This window comes from Amblyomma americanum, chromosome 1 (assembly GCF_052857255.1).
Source record: "Amblyomma americanum isolate KBUSLIRL-KWMA chromosome 1, ASM5285725v1, whole genome shotgun sequence".
Taxonomy (NCBI): Eukaryota; Metazoa; Arthropoda; class Arachnida; order Ixodida; family Ixodidae; genus Amblyomma; species Amblyomma americanum.
The window spans coordinates 191,387,296-191,410,213 of record NC_135497.1 but is presented as its reverse complement, the minus strand read 5'-3'; positions in this window follow the sequence as shown (position 1 = coordinate 191,410,213).

Here is a 22,918-nt window from a genome sequence, read left to right as displayed (position 1 = left end):
ACAAGCTCCACAAACAAATCTAAATTGATTAATCGTCACCTTTCACGTCTCTTCGTTTGCATTTGACAAGCCGCTAGTTACCGGAGCACCCGAGAGTCCCCCGAGGGCACCCGCCCGCAAAATTTTCCGGAGCAACTGTGGCTCAGCCCTGTATGTGTGCCGCCGGACCAAGCCTTACGAGGCGCATCAATTTGTCGAGCTGCCGAACTCTTTATAAGCTATCACTTAACAGGCAACAGAAGAAACAATGGTAGACACCCACGCAATTCTACGTGGACTAAACGCAATCCTAAACGAAAATATTTCATGCAGAGCAAAGCCGGCTTCATTCGGGGCAAATATAGCCAGCGAGCGAGCACATGTTAATGCAGAAAGTAGTGATCGGACTGTAACATATACGCAAATAATTCGGTGCCTCAAAAGAGGCCTACTAAAATAAGTGGCGGCATTTTCAAACAGGCCTGCGACCCGATGGCGGCGGAATCATGACAGGCCGCTCATGGTGACTCAAAAGATGCAGGTTTGTGTCACGTGGTAGCGGCCCCCCGCGGACCACCCTAAATACGGTCTGATATTCTGAACCCACCTTAAGCCACAGCCTAGAATCAAATGGTCGTGAAGGATCAGAACATGCAAGAAGGGCAAAGGTGAAGCCGATAATTTATAGTGCTGATGAGAACAACAGCTGTCGTTGCAAACTGGCGCCGATTAAAAACGCGATTTCTTTAGATGAAAGTATGATCGACAGCGTGTTCACACATTTGTCTGCGTTCTTGAAAATCCTGATAGCATCACTCTCAACTCCTTCAGTCTTACCTCTAGCATTGGTGAGGAATATAGTGTTTTCAGACCTAGGGTATGGTCACTTGGACAGCGTTTTTTGGCGCAGTTCTTTGATGTGAACGACATGCGCCAACTATAGCCCACTAGAAAATACTGCTAATCTCGCATAAATGCTAGCAATGTCGCCGAGTATCATACAGGGTGATGAAAATTAAGTTTTACAGCTTTCTTAATGTCACGCGCTGGAAGCTACGTCAAATACATCTGTGCACATAAGTTATGCGGCCACGGCCACGTGGACGCAGAGGGAGATGATAATTTTCACCATCAGCCATCTAATTAACTTAAATTTCTAATTAGGCTTTTAAGCACGGCGTCTATCGTGAATGTTTATACCGGACACATAGAGGCGGTCGCTTTTCTAGACTACTGCATTTGATAGAGTTCGTCCAGAGCACATGCGTTATGAGGTATTCGGCCCGAAAGTTTCCACTGATTTCGCGCAATTACACATGTTCAGCGCTGGCACTCGGCGCAAATATCCTCAGTAGTGTGACTTAGCTATTGCATCACGCTTTTCTGCTATATCGGTAGCCGGAAGTGGAAGGAAACAGTCGTTAGCTTCACCAGTCACTCTATGCCGTTGGCAGACGAAACGCCTCGTCACGCTGGTAGGAGTTTCGCGCCGATCTCAACGCCTTGCATGCGCAATTACGGGGATCCCGCTGAAAGTTTGTAAAGGATGATCTCGTAAAACACACATGCTAGGAAAATTTTATTAAATATAATTATTGGGGAATAAGACTCGCTCTAACTTTCCAATACAGGCATGTCCGGTTACTGTAGTGATTAATAAGTTCATTAATAAATCTTAGGCAATGATATGCCTGGCGGTAGAAGTTATCCTCGTGCTTTGGACTCCCCTGGCCGCCACATAGACGATGTGCAGAGATGGATTTCAGGTACCTCTGAGCACCGTACTTTGCGAAATCTGTAAATCATAATTTTAATCACCCTGTATGCCCGTACGCATGGCGTTCCACGTTTCTCGTATACGCTGTGTATCATATCAAGAAGAGAGTCGTGGGATGTGTGCGATGGCGCACGTAGAGCGAGGCACGGCTTGAAGGGAATTTTGGGACACGTGGCGGGATAGATAAATGGGACGCCATTTCTTAGGCAGAAGTGCACTGAATCTAGTACTACGGCACCTTCAATTGCACTAAGCTTCCTACATGCCTCAATGTATATCTTTTTTTTCCCATTTCGGTACATTCCATGACGCATTATTTCTTCCCTACTTTGTGTCGGAACAAGCAATACCTTAAAGCGTCTAAAACGGTTCATTTGCGAAGCAAGCTTTCGCTCCCTAACTCTTGCGGAAGGCCCATCGTTCGGTTTTCCAGCCAGATCAACTAGTAACCGCCCTTCCCTTCTTAAAAAACAAAAAAATTTCGATGCAGCCATTTTGTAATTAAATTTTTGCGCGCAAAAAAATTGTGTCCTAGGAGTGGATTGCGCGACGGTTTCGTTAGAGACCCCACGGAGAATTTTTGCGGAGGATTTCTTCGATCACTGGATGCACTCCTCTTTACGTATGATACTTCAACTCGCCAGTGATTGAACACCAACAAAATAAGGAACCAAAACCAATAGCCCCCCCCCCCCCCCCCCCACTTCGTCACACCGCCCCTGAAATATTGCATTTAGACAATTTTAGAATCGCTTTGCACTGTTCTTGCGTATCCGGTTGCAAAGCCGAGGTGCAGATTTCTGGTGACAAAGGCAAGATATTATTTCGCCATGTGGTAACAACTCAATGGGGTTCATCTCCATACTGTAGTGGGTGCGCCAGTTTTAGTCTGCATCGTTTCTTTTTTTGCGTACGCATTTAAGAAAGTGTAACTCACAAAACAACAAACGGAACATTATTGGAAAAAAACTCTGTGGAGTTAACATCTAAATCATTTTTAAGGGTTGAGCTTATCAGATTTAATTTTTGAAAAATTCAGCCGACATTTTTCGGTTTTCGGCTGTTTTGAGAGAAAATTTACTTCTGTGACAAAATGTGGAACTCCTGGGAGGCTGAAATCACTCAGACTTTATCTGGGCCTTTTTTCAGCGCGAACAGTCTATTTACCAGCGATTTGCCCGAAATGTTACCCATAGGTTCCCACAGTTCCTGGCTAAATTATGATATTGACGGTGTCATTGTCATTCACAGGTCACTGTATTGTCTTTGTTAAGATCACTTGTGTGTATCCGCATTTATTAGTCCTTTTGTTATCGTTAGTATGCACGACATCATTTACAACTGCACGTAACCAGTGCAATTCGAACCTTCTCGCTTCTTCATTTTGCCACATCAGAGTAATGTATTTCTGATCGTCGCACCGTTGTCTGAAGCTTTGTGTGCAATACAGGATCCGATGACTTGTCAGGCGTTTTATAAAGCCTTTTGTATCGGATCTCCAAAGAGTATGGAAAAATTAAATGTATACATGCATATGCACCTTAACTGATTCTTTCGGAAATAAAGGAAGAAAGGAATGTGGTCGCATCTACGGCTGCGTATGCAGAGCGAAGTACTGTCGCCATTGAAGAAACTAAAAATTTGCTAAAACAGGCAACGGCCCAGTCAAACAATCGGCGTGATTGATTGGGCTGGGTTTTACGGCAGGGCGGCGGCAGCAGCCGCTAATTCGCTCTGACGTTTCTTACGCTGTCGCTGCTGCGCGGCGCTCCTGTCCCGAACCTCCTTCGAGACGGCAGTTCAGGAAGCTGAAGGTTCGTCTTCTACGCTTGCGCCGCGTCGAGGACTTCGTCGCCTGCCGTTCCTCGCTTTCTCTACGCCGACGATCGGCGACTAGCAAAAGTAAGTCTTTTAAACGGCGAGTCTGGCGAGCGTGAGCTTCACTACCATCCTTTTCAGTTATTTTATAGTGGTTTTATTCACGGCAAACCTCTGCGGCTCCGGTCTCCACTCTTTGGTTTATATTAAGGCGAAAGCCTTCAATGGCTTATTCTCCCGTCCGTCCGGCGTCCGTTACATAAGAAAATTTTTTTTTGTTTATGATGGGATTGGAACCGCCACTTTTCCGTTCCGCAGCCGAGCGTGCTAACAACTAAGCGACTTCCTGCAAACGCATACGAAGTTCCCCTTGTCTAGGACGGTGGAGAGTGTTTGCGGAAAGGCGTCGAATCTGACGGATGCCTCCCAAACGCCCTCCAATGTCTCCAGCATTTAGGATTCACAAACAATTGTGTACTTAATTAACATCTTAGCCACACATCAGTGACACAAGCAGCAACACCGCGCTAAAGGCTTTCGCCTCACCGCACATTAGGCCAACAAAGTGCCCCTCTAAATTTTATTTTTCATCTTTTTGTTGAGAGCACTAATAACGCCGGACGGACGGTAGAATGAGCCATTAAAGGCCTTCGCCTCATAATATACGAGGAAACATAACATAGCTTACGTGCTGTGAATGCGAAACTATTCATCTCCTGCTCCGCGCCTCTAGCGCATGCCGGCGTTTCTCTCACCCTTGACTGACACCCTTTCCAAATCACGTGAAGTGTTGTGTTAGATCACGTCACATTGTCCGATATGACGTAGTTGATAAAACCATATTGAATACGATAGCATGTAGTTGATTATGATTTAATGTTTCGCATTCAACTTACATGTGGTATGACCTCATCATGCATTATGACGCAATCTCAGTTTGTGATAATATCTTATACTATGACGTCATCTAACACTATTATTCCATGATGTGATCAGGTTCAACTATTACTACTATTTTCAACACTGTCATTGCCTATCAGTACGTTTACAATCTTATGGTTTACGCTTCATGTCATGTTGACGTCATAGGTAGTGTTTCGGACTGCTTTTTTTATGAGCCGATGTCAGGTTTCGTTAGTAATAGGCTGTATAATGCTCTCGCACTAAGAAGGTCAGCAGCGATGCTTTGCACGCTTGCTGGTTTTTCGGTTTCTTATTTTGTATCCTCGGCTGCCCACAGTCCAAATCCTGGCTGAGATCGCTTTCGCCGAGCACTACGTTTATAAGCTGCAGCCGCTCGTGTAGGAACGCTCACAGTTCCGATTGCCCGGCCTGGACAGGGGGCGACGGGCACCATCATGTGCATGGAAGTTTTCACAACTGGCCCAGTAGCTTGATATTAACATTTTTCTATTTCTGTCTCTGCTACAGCGTTCCTTCATTTTATTCCCATTCTTGCCTTCTTTCTTCAATTGACCGCATTCCTTGTTTTCTTGCTTCTCTCTCCTTCGTACTGTCCTGGCTGGCAGAGCGTTTCCTTATCGTGTTTCAATCTCTATATAATCTCTACAGCTTCCCCCATTTTCTCCTCTACTCCTTCATTTCTTTCTCCCATCGCAGCGCATCAATGAATTATCTCATCGTTATCTTCTGGCTGCTTGATCAGTTACCTTGGACGGGCTTCATGCACATGACGGATCGAGGTGGGCTCTGCATAACACCACACACAGTAAAGGTTAAGAGCGGTTAATGGCGGGGCCATCAGAAGATATTGCAAGTGCAAGTTACTTTCCAAAAACTAGGCCGAGATGGTATATCGTTGAGCTCTTGCGCTAGGTTGACCAACAGGCTGGGGTGTAACACTATCTACGTATTGAGAGCAGTCATTAAACTGCCACTAAAACATCGCGGTATAGGGAGCATGACAATTTTTTTTTCATTCTTATCCATGGGTTAACTTCGGTGTCCGTACATGCCGCGGCGCAGCCTACTTAACCAAGCAATCGTCCTAAGCGGGTGACGATAGTAAAAAACAGCGCTTCGCTAACAGACACCCAGGAGTTGGTGCGTCCCCGCCATCACAGGCGTGTAAGGTATGAAGAACTATCTCAAAACGCACAAGTCAGCTGCTTAATCCAATGGTGCCACCGTATTTCTTCTTTGACTGCGTCCAACGCAGTCAAATTCAATCGCCACCCAGCTGTGGCGAGCATGCCAAAGTTACTTGCCTGTTTGGGTGAAAATCTATAGAATTTGGCATAATTTTATCGAGATTTCTCGGTTTAAATCGACAACTCCAGTCCATAAATGTACTTCACCGAGAAGCGGTCATGAGTAGATGCACCGATAATACCAAAGTACCAAAGTATAACAATGCTCAAGCTTGTTCAATGCGGTTTCCAATGTCACAGCAGAAAACTATAAATTCTTGTTTCATCAGTATTAAAATACCCGCATTTTGCCAATAGAGAAGCGAGGGAATAATGGTTGAGGGGGGCCTCAATCCCCTAGGCAACATTTAGACTAAAGGACTGGTCTAAGCGTTGTCTACTGGACTGAGATCCTCACTTCCCATTTGTTCAATTTTTTTTTGTGTTGCCACAAAATTCGATCTTCGAGCCCTCTCTATACCGTCCATTGTGCCAATGTGAGATAAGTTCTTTTAGGTCCGATTGTGTTGAAGTTTAAGGAAGTCCGGTCAATCCTTCGGAAAACACCCCTTGGATTCCTTCCTCACGCGGAAATAAGACCGAAACAGCTCGTCAAGTATGGCAAAATCACGTCGAGCACCGTCTTAAAAGGAAATGGCACCGGTCTATCAGAGCGTGATCGATGTGGCATACGTTGATGGTAGTGTCATCATGTGCGTAATTCTAAACGTCATCTTCCTCGTCTACGTCACTGGCACCTGCGACCAATGGTAAAGGACGAAATGGAAATTTACAGAATATGGTCCCTGGCAGAGGTCAAGCCCCATAATTTCATACTTGGTTTGGCTGGAGAAGCACCCCCCACGATATTCAAATGAGAAGTCTATTCTATCTTACTAGTCGTGCAGTTTTCCTCGTGACATGTATTCTTTTTTATTCTGTTGCTCATTCCATGAAAGCGCACTCTTCTATAGAAAAAAATCAGATTCATCGTAAATAATGGAACTTCATTTTTGAGAAGCGGTGTTTCGTCATGCACAAAATGTCTTCGATGATTCAGCAGCGCTCCCAATACTGAGATATCAAATGATACGTTTCTTTTTTTCATTACAGTAACCAAACTAGAAGCTCTGAAAGGAAACTTCAGAGTGTTCCACCGCAAACCACACCTCATAAACATCCTCAGAGCCTATTAGCAGCAATAAATGAGCCTCATGTGGTGCAGAGAAGTAAACAAAGCGCTTCAACCATCCTAACTGCAAGTTTTCTTTTTGGCTGTCTCTACGTGTGTGCTCTGAAATAAAGCGGATATTTATTTAGCCCCGAGGGGACGGCAGTACGTCATTGCGCTATATGTTTTGCCGTTCTCCAGCACGTTAAGCCCTGTTAACATTCATAAGTCAACAAACAAAGCAAAAGTCGGAAACTTGGGGTTCCAACTGTTAGAAAGGCGACTCTTCCCTAAAGTTGCGCAAAGTACGAACAACATTTACATGCCTGACCACTTTGAAGATAGATAGTATGATCACGGGCTGAAAAGTGCTTGAAAACCAGGAAACCGCTGCTCAGATCTTAGATAAAATTTACCCAATCAAAATGCGCAGTACAGTAGTTATATTCGATTCGCCGAAAATGCGAGAACAGAGGAAGATAAAGTGGCTTTCGCCAATCACGTTCCGCGCGCACGTGCAATCAGTGAAGGAAAAAGAAGGCAGAATACTTGAAACTATCGCGATACTGTATTCCTTCAGGTAGAATATCATTCCTCCTATCAGGTCACAGTTCTCTGATATTTCCGACGCATTTCGAACAAGCCTTTGTAACCGCTAAACCGGGATCAACTGCTACCTTGGTTTAACATGCCTACAGAAGAGCGCAACGTTGAAACGCGACCTCAGCCAATAGGCTGATTCCTGATTGGCTTACGACGCACCATTTTGAGGTCTTGTCCTCATCTCTGCCCAGCTCTCTAGTTTCTTCAGCGCCGCCCACTGGCCGTCAAAGCCGCCGGGCAAGATTCAGCTAGGGCTACGCCATGCGACACTGAAAGCAGGCGCTCTTCGGCTTCTGGCCAACGCGGCCTCAGTCTTTCTGGCGTAAGACGCCTGGAAGCTTCCCGTTTTCGGCGCTCCTAACCACCTCCCTGACTCAGTCGATTGCGAACGTTGAGCAAGACAACTGCCATGCGAGTGCGGAAACCGCAATCTTCGAGCTCGTTCTCTGTGGCGGTGCGGACTTAGTAGCTCGCGACAACACGGTCCTTAGCTTCGCCATCTTGGTTCCATCTAGAGAAAGAGTATCTGCTGGCGCTGCTCCCGGGCGTCCATCGAGGAATAGGAGCTGGCAGCCATTCGCAGCTGTGTCCGCCGGACGGGTTGGCGATTCGGCTGGTACATGGCGAGGACTCGACCACGCGGATGCGGTAACCAGCTTCCTGCTGCTCTTCCTCTGTGTCAGTACAGACAGACCATCTCCTGAAGCCACGGCCCTCGTCTTCACCATTGCGGTGCCCACTCGAGAAAGAGTGTCTGCTGGCACTGCTACAGGGTGTCCTGCCAGAAAAAAGGAGCCAGCCGTCTTCCTTACCGTTATACAACGGGCCGGGTCGAGATTCGGCTGGGACTTAGCGCGGACTCGACCAGGCTGGTGCGGAACCGCCGTCCCGGTGCACTTCCTCTGGAAGAGCGGGTGGACCATCTCCTGAAGCCATGGCCCTTGTCTTTACCATCGTTGTTCCCATGAGGAAGGCCATCTGCTGGCACTGCTCCTGGGCGTACATCGAGAGGGAGGTGCTGGAAGACATTCTGAGAGGTTATTATCAGACGTGGAGGCGATTCAGTTGGTGTTGAGGAAGGACTCCGCAAGACGACTGCATAGTCTGACGACTCCTTTCTCCTCATCGATGTAGACCGAAGAGATCTCACTCCCACAGTCATTCGACTAGGCCGCTTTCAAAGAGGTAGTGCATGTTGTGGCAATGTTGCTGGGCGGCCAATGAATGCAACCATGATGCTATGAGTCATTTTCAAGCGTCGTGAGCAGAAGCTCTTGCTTGGCCCAGAGGAAAAACTCCGCGACGGAACGTGGGACACTAACCTATTCTCTATATTTCTTAACGCTATAACGTCTTTAGTTTGTCCGACCAGTGATAGCTATTGGTAAAGAAATTTGTGGAATGGCTGCAACGTGCTTGTTGCAGCGTGGTTAATAAAAAGATACGAATTCTACTTTCACATCTCTCATCTATGCAAGTAGCTATGATTATTATTGATTACTTTCACACCATGCTCTAACTCGGCAAACCTATGTTAGCGTGTCTTCTATGAAAGAGCCACAAGTTGTGATACGAAACTTACAGGACGGTGCTATTGAGATGTAATTTTAGCCATTTCAACCGACTTATGGTTACGTATCTAGAACAGCACACTATGACATGTGCTGCAAAAAAAAAGGTATCAATAACCATTTGAGGTTGCGACTATTGAGGGAACTTAATATGACAAAGTTCTAAACAATTTCGTGGACAGATAAGAGCCTCTTGTGATGTGGGATAGGATATTAACCAGAATATTATCGGCTTAAATGTGTAATGCATAGAATTCGCGTAAGCAGAGAAAAACGGATGTCTAGAACGCTTGATGTTTTGCAAAAGTCTTATGCATAGGTGAAACACTTCAAGTAGGTAGAATGCTTGACCTTGCAAACAATCAGCGTCTCAACCCGCTAGCCCCTGTGGATATTCTCGAGAACAAGAATTAATGAATCAGTTTAAGCGTTGTGACAACATTAAAAAGAAAAAAATCAACAATCAACTGCCCTCTCCACATATGGTAATGATCAAACATGTAGTTTTGTGTGTTCAAGCGTATTAAGATATTTAATCGTTTACTGCGCACGCATGTCTCAGGGCTGCATGTCAGTGCATCACTAGTTGCAAGAAGGAAAGCTGCCAGCCATAACGCAATGCGACACAATTGACCAGTCACAGCCGCTGTTGCGGCTATCAGCCGGAAATGATAGAGCCAAAAGGAAAAAAAAAGATATTCCGTATGCATGGAGTAAGAAAGACAAAACCTAAGAGCAACCGCTAATGTTAATAACACCAATCACAGAGTTGAGACGCGAATAGCACAAAAAAAAATGTCTCTATTAGCAGTTGAAACCACACAGATACTATTACTGAGCCTTGTGTTTTTACGAGAAAGCTTAATTCGAGTTGCGAATGCTTCCTATAGTCCCTCCATTAAAAGAGCGGACACCCCTGCCGACCCACGTTACACGACGATATAAAGCACATGCATCTATGTTCGGTGCACCCGGGATCAAGGATCAAGGGAAGACCAAGTAATATCGGTTAAGGAAAGACAGCTATTTTAATTTCTTTACTGGCTTTCTGCTGATCAAAGCACCGTTTGCTTATACCATCGTCGGCAAGGGTCTGTACGCAATTCGTAGTGCAAACAGATCGATGTAACATGCATAAATTCGTTGCTTGCACTTGCGCACAAAATTTGGCTCTAATTTCGGGACCGGAGCTTCAAACTGCAATGCATGCAAAGTGTGCCACCTTACCTTGTCATTCTCGGGTTTGCCGTTGGTTGCTGATGATGTTCACAATGCTTGAGCCACGTCACCGACACTCAGCAAATGATTAGGGGACAACGACGATTTGACTTCGGTTCTTTCACATGAGATGCATTTCATCATCATTTTCGTGTGCACATTACAGAGACCGGGGTATCTGTTCCAGTCAGGATCCCCATGTTGAAGTGCCAGAAGAAACTGCCTTGAGCCACTCTTGTTACGTCCATGCTTCTGTCTCGAACAAAGCCGTGTGATGACACCACGTGGAGTTGGAGAGACGGAAATGGCTTGGTCCGCGCCGCATACCTCCTTGCTTTCAAGTTCGGCAGCGCTAGGATGAAGGTTTGCCCTATCGCGCGCTTGCTGCCTCCAGCGCGACCGCACAGCCTTGCAGGCGCACCACGCTATAGTTCTGCGCTTGTTGTCCTTCTAACCCATTGTGCCTAACATCCGCAGCCAGCGCAATACGCGGGCGCGGTAGTTCCCACGGCTCACGTTACCGTAGGGCGCCTCAATTGTTTAAGACAGCCGCTCTGCGGAGACGGCGCCGTCTGTCGTGTGGATCTGCAGCATGGCGTCTTCCGGAGCGAACGCGTCCGGCTTGTTTCGCGTACCAAAAAACACGCGGTAGGAAAACCCTAATTTCGCAGATTTCTTCATTTCCATCATGGTGAAATTTTTTTTAAGAATCACTTATATTGCCGCGTCGTCCAATTCCTTCTAAGGTGTTTATTTTAGACTAGGAGTTACCTTTTGGATGGCGCAATTGCTTCAGAACAGTAATGCCTTGTTTTGAAATTAATGTTGTGTAAGCTAGCTTTGAGGTTTTAATGGCAACACCAGCGACGAAATCTCAAAGGGTGTCCTTTTGTGAGACGGCGTAAACATTTTGTTCCGCCTCAATGACACAATGTCCTAGCCCTCGCCCTGTAATCTCTCGGATTGTCTATCTAAGGCTAGTATCCGTCAAAAACCATGTTCAGGGCCCTCCATTAATTCCCCCTTCTCTGGGTGGTGTTAGTTTGCAAATTGAACATTGCGCATTATTATGTCCTTCAAAACTGGATTCTTCTGGGATAGTTGGCATGAATCCCTCTGTGGGCCAGCATGGACTTTCGGACGCAGGTAAATAGAGAAAAACACTGGAACTCGGAACAGAGCGCTGACGAACAAGTTTTAATGAAAAAAAAAATTGAAACGGGCGGAAATATATACAGTGGGTAGTGCGGAGAGAAGGATGGAGAGAGGGCAAAGCGCATGGCAAATGGGACCTCAACAAAAGAAAGACCAAAAACAAACCTTAAAAAACATGAAATAGAAGTCAATGGGAACACGATACCAGTGAAACCAGACAATCTGAGCACGCTTAAAAATTCTGTGAGCACGTGCGCTGAGAACCGACAGATAACCAAAAATCAGTCCCGAGAGCAGTGACAAGACTCAAAACATAAGATCTAGGCCACAAAACCAGACACTGAAAGAACCAATAGCGGCTTCATAAAAAACAAAAATGAAACAAAAATGCAGCGCCAACAAAAGACGCCGAAAGAAAGCTAGAATTTTCAAATGTGAAGGTAGACATGAGGCAGCGAAAATTGTAAAAAAACTTGTAGGGTGGTCCGACGGGCCTGCAAAGGAATGCTAAGTCTTATCCCACCATTACAGACAGGGGAAAAGCGACTGGAACGCTCGAAGCATGTCCATTCTACTTTCCGGGAAAGATGGACTTGTTTAGGGGAACACGAGGCAGGCTCGGCTCACAGCTTGGTATTTTGAGCGAAAATTAGCAGACAGGAAGTGTAAAGCTGTGCAGGTACGGCCTTATAGGGAGCCAACATTCCCGCGGTCAGGTGTCGCCACGTGCCATTTATGTACATTTACAGCAACGATGCAGGGTGGACTGTTTTTCAATTGGAGGGCAGTGGCTCGCTGAAACACACTCACGAAGCAAGTTTCCGCACACGCCATAAAAGCGCATTTGCCTCACGTTTGGATGCATGTAGCCAAATAATTTGGAACTTCGCACGCTAAAACCTAACGACGTGCCGCAAACACTGCAATCGTAATACACGGTTTTCATATGCACGCAGCAAGACAAACCGTTTACTGCTAACGCACTACAAGTGCGCGCATGAACTTCAATCGCCCCATTACGGATAGTGGTAACATTCTGGGACCAAAGGCATAACTATCGTCGTAAATGAAAATACAAGCGAGCATACGAAATAGATCCCACTGAGAATCAAATACTCGTAGGCCGTCATAAACGACCGAGCATTTAGAAACACTGATCGTATCCGCCCGACCTATTCAGGAAAAAATTTACCGGAGCGGAACATCTTACGTTTACCACAACGTTAAGAACAAACTGGGAACAGTCCTTTTTATCTCGCCATACATGTGTTGCTTGCGCTGTTACGAAAGCTCTGCTACTAAGATACTCAACATGAATGCTGAGCATAAGTGCACTCTCACTTTAAAAGTCGTTGCACTTGAAGCGTCCGAGAGCAATTAGGAAGTTTTGCAGCTAATGGGCGATGGCATGGAATGCAGCCATGCATGTAATATGAGAGTATGAGTGTCGAACACACGCTGTACGAGGATCTTCTCAAATGCGAATCCGCAGAGAATAACGGGATCCAGCTGGTACCTCTCAACCAGCACTAAAAACATGATGGTGGTGAAGCACCCGCCTCGGCTTCGAGTGGTGGCGGGTTCCAATCCCACAGCCGGCGAGTTACCCACCGGTTTCCTCAAAATGGGTACAAGCTATGGCAAGGCCTGATGCTCGGCTTGCTAAGGCTAGATATCTTGGCAAAGGAGCCTGCGCCTTAAATCTCCGTCCTTGTGGGCTTGAAGAGAAACAGCGCTAAGACAGAACCACTTCATGAAAAACATGATGGTCTCTTCATGCCTTAGCGATGTTTCTGTTATCACCACGCTCGCGCAGGCGTCAAAACGACAAAACAATAACGGTGGTCAGGCGCCATCAGAACAACCAAGAAAACTCGAAATGTGTGCAAACACAAAAAAAAAAAATTACCGAAGGCCTATAGCCGTCCCTAGCCTCGTTTGGCGATTGCACAAGAACCTCTTCGAGCTCATCAAGCACGACCTAACACGATCTCACAAATTCACCACATGAATCCAAACTCATTAGTCTTGACGTTTCACGCCTCGCGCTTTGAATTTGGCGTGGCCCTAGTTCGCGGAGCACGCACGAGCCCTCGAAGGGCGCCCGCCCTGTAAGTTCAGCAGCGGAATTTTCAGCCGAGATCTAAAAGCTATAATTTAACAAGCAACGGAAGAAACAACGGTAGACACCCACGCAATTCTGCGTGGACTAAAAGCAGTACTAAACGAAAATAGTGCATGCAGAGCCAAACCGGCTTCAATGCGGGTAGCTGTAGCCGGCGAGCGAGCACATGTTAATAGAGAAAGGTGTGATCGGGCTGTAACATATAGGCTAAATAATCCGGTGCCTCAGCAGAAGCCGACTGAAATAAGTTCCGGCACTGTCAATCAGGTCTGCGACCCGATGGCGGCAGACGCGCCACTGGCCTCTCAAGGTTACTCAAAGGATGCAGGTTTGTGTCAGGTGGTAGCGGCCCCCGCGGACCACCCTCAATACGGTCTGATATTCTGAACCCACCTTCAGCCACAGCCTAGAATCAAATGGTCGTGAAGGATCGGAACATGCAACAAGGGCAAAGGCGAAGCCGATAAATTCTAGTGCTGAGCAGAAAAACAACTGTCGTTGCAAACTGGCGCCTATTATAAACGCGATTTCTTTAGATGAAAGCATGATCGACAGCGTGCTCACACATTTGTCTGCGTTCTTGAAAATCCGGAAGGCATCACTCTCTCCTCTTTCAGTCTTACATTTTGCCTTGGGAGGGAAATGCAGTTTTTAAAGGCGGGGTAACGTCACTCGGTCCTCGAGTCATCGCGCAGTTTTTGAAATGGAAGACATGCACCAACTATAGCCCACTACAAAATGCTGCTAATCTCTCATGAATGCTAACACTGTCGCCCAGCACATAATTTATGGAGCCAGGGGGACACAAACTGAGGTGATGATTTTCACCGTAGGGCGTCTAATTATCTTAAATTTCTAGTTATTTTCTAGCTGCTGCGACTAGCGTCAATGTTTATATCCGGAACAGTAAGGTGGTCGCATTTCTAGACTACTCCATTTGGTAAACTTCGTCTAGATGAGGTGTGTTCTGATACTCGGCCGCAAAAATTTCACTGACTCCGCAAGCTACGCATTGTTATGACCTAACCCCGACCTCCAGCCTTGGGGGATAAGCAAACGCTGTCGACTCTCAGTGTAGGCACAGCCGCGGCAGCTACAGCAAGCTTCGTCTGGAGGCAGCCAACAATCTTTGCTAATGCATCGTGTGACTACATGGGGTAGGTTGCTCCCAAGGTATGCCTTTATGCGCCTCTCGGAGCGGACCGGGCGTCATCTGGGTCCAATTACTGTTTGTCCCCATAACACTGCAACCATCGTCAACGCCAAAGAACATCGCACCGAACTTGGAATACAAAAGGCCTCGTTTCCAGTGTGCCTTCTGCGTGCCGGGTGCGTGCGTGCAGTATCCCCCATCCGTCACTTCCATGTAAACAGAGAAATGAACAGTTTCCGGGGAGCAGTTTCCCTACCCCGCGTAGCCGTGCCCATGGGGACAAATGAAGAGCAGGTGCGGGCCACGCTTGTCGACCACCAGCAGACCCTGGGAACGCCACCCGCGGACCTACCGCTGTCTGCGTCACCGATATGGCATCTTCCTCGCCCTCAAGCTCAACACGTGAAGGGAGCGTGTCCACTGGTGAGGATGTGTGTGAGCAGTGCCCAACTTTCATTGCACTCCTTCATCGGCAGGCCCGGCCTGCAGGCAAGGAATTTTAGGGCAAAAAAGCCCTAAAAAACACTGCAACAAGTGTGGCCGAGAGAAGCTCCCTTCGTTAAGACTCTTGTGGTTTGCGTTCTAAAAATGCATATAAACTTGTGCAGTCCTCTACTCTTCGTCATCAACCTCCGGCTCCCGCTCTGCAATCTTCGGCCGCTCCGTTCCTGCCCGAACGCGTCGACGGACATGGGCTGCATCAGCTGGGAGCACAGGTGCGATGGACTACGACAGCACGCAAGGCGGTGGCAGTCATGCATCATTGTGCACCTCCACAGAGATTTTGTGCTTGCTTCGATTCTGACGTCTAAAAACGCCCATTTCACGTACGCGCGTCTTCAAATAAAACATTAGACGATTGGAAGCGCCAGTGAGGTCTCTGTCTGCTCCTCCGTACTTAGCGCATGCATGCAATTACTAATTGGAGCGTTACCATATCGCAACGCAAACCGAATTCTAGGCCTACCTTGCCCCCCCCAAACGAAGCAAATTCCGTTCGGGACGTATATTGAGGGGGTGCGACTCGACAATGAGTAGACGCGCATTGTAATTTCTCTGATAGGTGGCGCTATGCGGCGATCGTTTCGCAAGGCGGCATGCGTGCACGCGTAGCCGAGCAAGGTGGCAGACCACCCCTTTTCAAAGGGTATTATATTCCGTTTCTCGGGACGAGCCGCGCGTTCTTTTTCGTTTTCTTCATCTAGTAAAGCAAACAGCTAACGCTCGTTACTTCAACGTCTTCCAGACGGTGGCGGCCTTTCTTCTCTAGAACGTCGGCCATGCTGTTCATCCATTCATGTCTGTCCTTTTGCTGTTGCATGCAAGGCTGCGAAACGCTAAAGCATACCATTGTTCAGTGCAAGGCCCTCAAGACACGCTCGAGGTGCTTTGGGTTTTAAAAATTGTTTGATCTAAGCCTACTGGCCAGGCGTATGATTCAGTGAAAGCTGATTGGCATTAGCGGCAGAGAGGTCCGGAGTGGCAGGCCTGTTTCGACATTTCAGAGGCGACTGCCCTGTCTGGCGTCTCACCGGCCTGCATTGGTGTCTAGACGCTTATGAGCAGACTCGGCCATCTTCCACTTGCGGTTTTCCGGTCGAGCGCGTTCCAGGTACACTTCCGTACTCGAGGGCACGCTTGTAGAAACCAAATAGTCTAGCTGCAAGTGTGGTCAGTCGAAACCCTCCGTTGGTTTTGAGGAAAGCAAAGAGTTATCATTGGCTCACTGGGTAAGTAGTCATGCTGTCATGTGGCGGTGGTGTTCACCTATGAAATCATTTTTGCTAACGCTTCAAACTCTTTCCAACTTGCCCAAGTTTCCGCCTTAATAGGTGTTCACCTAACGCGTAACGCGTAACACGTCAAACAACTACCGTTGTAGCCCCTAAAATTCTTCTACTGAAAAGCTTGTACCAAGCTATTACAGCTTCCGCTTAAAATTTTCCAGGGTGCAGTTAATTTTGGCAGCGAAAGCTGTAATAGCTTGTTACAACCCATTTAGGGGGTCAACGGCAGTTGTGTAAGCGTTGCGTATTATTTACGTGGACGCCATCAGCACCTCCCAACGCGATTTGGTGTCCACCAACCCAATGAGCCAGCTATGCGCCTTTGCTTTCCTCAAAACCAAAGGAGGGCTTAGACTGGGAAACAGACAACACTCGGGACTAGACTAATTTCCTTCGTGCAAGCGGGCAGTGAAATCCGTGAAGCGTGCAGGGAACGCGATCGAACTGATGACCGCAATCGGACGAAGGGTGAGTATGCACGCGAGTTAGTCGGCAAAACAAGCCTGTGAGATGCCCAACCGGGCAGTCCCTTGTGGAACGTCAAAACAGGCCCGCCACTCCAGACCTCGATCGCTATTGATAGTCAGTTATCACTGATTAACGCGCTAAGCCGGTGACCTTAGCTATGCTATTTATTTAACGAGGAAACTAGTAAGGCAGAGGAGCGACAGAGTAATTAAGTTTTAACGAGAAGATAAACAAGACAGCAGATCACACAAAGGCATGTTATGAATCAGACAGGGAGCAACCTTCGCCATCCACACACTGGTGTAGGATGCTCTGCTAGCCGCTAACCCAACCGACCAGCTTGGGCTGGTCGAACGGATTAAGCGAGACGCGGGAGATAGAGGGGTCCTGGACAGCCAGCGGTCCTCCCTGGGTGAGTACATGATCTTCAAACATCGTCCTTTGAATAATTCTTTTTCCTTCTTCGACACTGTTGTATCATTTGACTGAGAATTAAGCTTTCTATTCCTTCATCATTTTCCACAGTGCGCAGGCGCGCGTGGATTGCAATACAACGTCAACTTCCTCGTTGTCACGGATACAAAAGGTATGCGTCTAATTATCTATATATATTTTGGCCGCCCGGAAATTTAGGACCGACCGCCAAACAGTATTAGTCCCAAATAAAAGGTTTTTATTGTCTATACAGCATAGCTTTTCAGATAATGTAATCAGACCTCGTCGAGTAAACAGAATATTTGGCGGACGAGCGCAAAGCAGTACATTCGCCATTAGTTCCGATCTGGCTTTTTAGTCAGAACTTTAATTAATTCAAACAAATTCTCCGACCACTTCGAGTTCGTATTGTTCAGACGCGACGGTAGTTTGCAAGTACTAACGGGACCTAGAGAACGTGCCTCGGCTGTTTTTGCTTAGTTTATATTTGTATTGTGGAGGAGGGGGAAACTTGATTGTACATACGGCGAGAGGGATGGGGAGGCCAGGACAGGGAGCTGTTAACCACCGCCAGGCGACTAGCGCCAGCTAGCGACAATTGCGCGAACGGTCGTCAGTGCACTGAGAGCGAAGAGCCGACGACGAAGGGAGGTTACAACCAGTCATGGGAACCTTCAGCCCATGAGGGATTCAGTCGGTGAGGTGAAGGAGAAGGAGGATTAGCGAAGAAAAGTTTTCGAGGGTAACGGTGAAGGAGGGCAAAAATGCGCGGGTTGAGGCCGCCGGTGTGTCACAAAGTTGGTTCCATTCCCGGCCATTCGTTGAGGTTCCCGTCCGGGGCGCAGCCGATTCCAGAACACGCGTGAAAGACGACGAGAGTTAAATTACAAAACAAGAACTCTCTAGAGTCGAGCTACGGTAGGAATGCTTTCTTTGGACGACCCTTCAGTTCGACTATGCCACGGGCGGTCCTAATTATGCCGCAGGGTGTTCACCAGAGGCTCTTCTGCCTACCTCTCCACTGACACCGCCCATGCACGCGCGTCCGGCCGCGGATGCTGCTGTACACGCTGCCTACAAGGGCATATGCAGCTCCATGGTGGGTGGCGTTCGCTTCAAACAAAAGGATGCTTGGCAGCTTAGTGTACAACCCCGCGGCAGCGTGCTCAGTCGCTGCTCATTCCCTGAGTCGATGCCCTGTTATACGGCCACATTCGAGAGCCGGCTGGCGTCGTAATTTTTAATCGCCACCGAACTAGAAAGAGTTGTGCTGCTGCTGCACGGCAAATCTATATCGGCCCAATGGGAATGAAAATGGTTGTCGTGATTTACGCCAAGCTTGTGTGCCACCACAATCGCGACTTGTGGGCCGAGAGGTGGTTGCGTTTGGGAAAACCGGACGTGTTGTCCTGTGTCGGTTGGTAAGCTTGGATGCAACTCTCCTGAAGACGCCTCTGATTGGCTATTTAGCGTGGCGAGAACTTCTGCTGCGCTTTTCACGGCCCGGTCTCCGGCACAGTTCATTTTAGCCGCTGCCGGGTGTACCAGATTTACACGGCTTTTGCCAGTGATCGTCTGCAGCATGCGTGTGGTCCCTCTGATAGTTTGCGCCACCATTCTCGCCTACTGATAACTTCGGAGTGAGACGCTTATAAGGACCGCGGGACTGGACATGAAAGAAAAAACAGGGCCGAGTGAACAATAGCTTGCGCCTAGTGTTGCTGAGTAATATCGGCAAAAATCGGCAATAAGGACAAATAGCTCAAATGTTAAAAATACTTATTGTGAGCGCGAGTGAGGGACAGCAAAATTAGGTGAGGGTGAAGGAGGACCACTAATTTTACGAAATAAGAGTAAGGGGGAAGGAAGTCTACAAAATCAGGATGACAGTGAGAGAGGATCAATGATTTAATGGTGAGGGTGAGGGCGGAAGGGCGAAAATGAGGGCTTTGTGCCCATCAAGGGTCACGAAGTGTCTAAAGGAACTTCCGACTTACTCAGTTCCTGTTCAGTAAAGATACTGCGGACGTCACTGTAGATCCATCGCTAAAGCCATGTCCAGCGTACACGCATTATTTTGCTTGACACGCACTGTTCCACGTGATGAAGGCGCAAAAAAGAGTTCGCCCATTATTACATCTCGATCGCTTGTCTCTCGTTCGATGCGGCGACTGTACGAAGAAGCTCACCCTCTCGACAAGTGCTGAAAAACTGATGACATCCACGCAGAATCCGCCATGATAAAAGCACTCATTTAAGTCCAGACGCAGTGAAACGCTCCCAGCTCTTCCTCAAATGGCACAGATTGGCGCCTTGACCAGTCGCACGCTGCGAGCACCGCCGTCTTGTGAAATGCAAATAACGGCGGCAGGCGTCGTGACGTACGCCATCAGAATAATCAACAGTCTAGTAATGTGTGACCGCCATCTTCTCGTAATTATGCAATCTGTTACGAGCACCATGCCCACCACAACGCACATCTTATCCTGCAGAGCACGTGTCCGTAGCAACTAGGACATGTCTTGCTGCCGCTTCTTTGCCAGCTTATTGAACATTGATCTTTTCAATTTTGGCGTTCGGCAACGAACAGGCTGCGCGACAGCCGAGGCGAAGACAAGCCCCACCACAACACAGTAAGGAAGAGCAACCGATAAGTACGAAGCATGTTCAATCCACTTTCTCGCAAGCAGCGACATTTTATACCAAAGACGAGGTAAGCTCTCAACTTGGTCTTTAGGGTGAAAGCTAGCGTGCAGGCAGTGTAAAGCCCCGCGGGTACGACCTTAGAGCGAGCCAAAGTTGCCCCACTCAGGCGTCGCCACGCTCCATGTGTGCATATTCGAAACAACGCTGCAGCGCGCACACAACTGCATTTGGAGAGCAGCGGATGGCCAAAACAAGCCTTCAAGTTCAGGAAGGACACTCCAATAAAGCACATGCGCTTCACTTTTCGATGCAAGTAGCTAAGAGTAATTTTGCACTTTGCGCACAGCAACCTAAGGACGCGCTGCAAGCAGTAGAATCGGAATACGCGTTTTTATCAGCCGCGTAGCAGAATAAACCGGTCATTACTAGCGCACTTGAAGTACGCGCATGAACGCCAATCGCCCCATTACGGGCAATGGGTACATTCTTGAACAAAAGATATCACTATCGTAATAAATGATAGTGCAAGCGAGTGCAACGAAATAGAGCCGAGCGAGAATCAAATGTGCGGCGGCGATCAGAACCGACCGGACTTCGAAAGCACTGATGGGATCCGCCCGACGTACTCGGGAAAGAAAAAAATGCACTGGGCCCGTCCATCCTACGTTTACCAATGCGTTAAAAACCGTCTGGAATCCGTCCTCCTCTTTATCTCGTCATTACGCTCCTCCGAAAGCTGGGCAACAACGATTCTCAACTTTAATGTTGACTGAAAGTGCATATCGCGGCTGTGGCACTTGAAGAATTCCAGGCGATTAGGAAGTTTCGCAGCGAAGATACGATGATATGGGATGAATCCATGCATGTAACGAGAGATTATGAATGTACAGCACAGGCTGCACGAGGAGATTGTTATCGCACAAAAAATTACCGGACACCTAGGCAGTGCCCAGCCTCGTTCCACGATACTACAGGGATCTCGCTGAGCTCGCCAAGCACGACCTAGCACCGCTACACTAGCTCCACAAACAAATCAAAATTGATTAATCGTCACGTTTCACGTCTCTTCGTTTGCATTTGACAAGCCGGTAGTTACCGGAGCACCCGAGAGTCCCCCGAGGGCGCCCGCCCGCAAAATTTTCCGGAGCAACTGTGGCTCAGCCCTGTATGTGTGCCGCCGGACCAAGCGTTACGGGGCGCATCAATTTGTCGAGCTGCCGAACTATTTAAGCTATCACTTAACAGGCAACAGAAGAAACAATGGTAGACACCCACGCAATTCAACGTGGACTAAACGTAATCCTAAACGAAAATATTGCATGCAGAGCAAAGGCAGCTTCATTCGGGGCAGATATAGCCAGCGAGCGAGCACATGTTAATGCAGAAAGTAGTGATCGGGCTGTAACATATAGGCAAATAATTCAGTGCCTCAAAAGAGGCCTACTGAAATAAGTGGCGGCATTTTCAAACAGGTCTGCGACCCGATGGCGGCGGACTCATGACAGGCCGCTCATGGTGACTCAAAGGATGCAGGTTTGTGTCACGTGGTAGCGGCCCCCGCGGACCACCCTCAATACGGTCTGATGTTCTGAACCCACCTTAAGCCACAGCCTAGAATCAAATGTTCGTGAAGGATCGGAACATGCAACAAGGGCAAAGGCGAAGCCGATAATTTATAGTGCTGATGAGAACAACAGCTGTCATTGCAAACTGGCGCCAATTAAAAATGCGATTTCTTTAGATGAAAGTATGATCGACAGCGTGCTCATACATTTGTCTGCGTTCTTGAAAATCCTGATAGCATCACTCTCAACTCCTTCAGTCTTACCTCTAGCATTGGTGAGGAATATAGTGTTTTCAGACCTAGGGTAAGGTCACTCGGACAGCGTTTTTTGGCGCAGTTCTTTGATGTGAACGACATGCGCCAACTATAGCCCACTAGAAAATACTGCTAATCTCGCATAAATGCTAGCAATCTCGCCGAGTATCATACAGGGTGATGAAAATTAAGTTTTACAGCTTTCTTAATGTCACGCGCTGGAAGCTACGTCAAATACATCTGTGCACATAAGTTATGCGGCCACGGCCACGTGGACGCAGAGGGAGATGATAATTTTCACCATCAGCCATCTAATTAACTTAAATTTCTAATTAGGCTTTTAAGCACGGCGTCTATCGTGAATGTTTATACCGGACACATAGAGGCGGTCGCTTTTCTAGACTACTGCATTTGATAGAGTTCGTCCAGAGCACATGCGTTATGAGGTATTCGGCCCGAAAGTTTCCACTGATTTCGCGTAATTACACATGTTCGGCGCTGGCACTCGACGCAAATATCCTCAGTAGTGTGACTTAGCTATTGCATCAGGCTTTTCTACAATATCGATAGCCAGAAGTGGAAGGAAACAGTCGTTAGCTTCACCGGTCGCTCTATGCCGTTGGCTGACGAAACGCCTCGTCACGCTGGTAGGAGTTTCGCGCCGATCTCAACGCCTTGCATGCGCAATTACGGGGATCCCGCTGAAAATTTGTAAAGGATTATCTCGTAAAACACACATGCTAGGAAAATTTTACTAAATATAATTATTGGGGAATAGGACTCGCTCAAAGTTTCAAATACAGGCATGTCCGCTTACTGTAGTGATTAAAAAGTTCCTTAATAAATTTTTGGTAATGATGTGCCTGGCGGTAAAAGTTATCCTCGTACTTTGTACTCCCCTGGCCACATAGACGATGTGCAGAGATGGATTTCAGGTACCTCTGAGCACCGCACTTTGCGAAATCTGTAAATCATAATTTTAATCACCCTGTATGCCCGTACGCATGGTGTTTCACGTCTCTTGTATACGCTGTGCATCATGT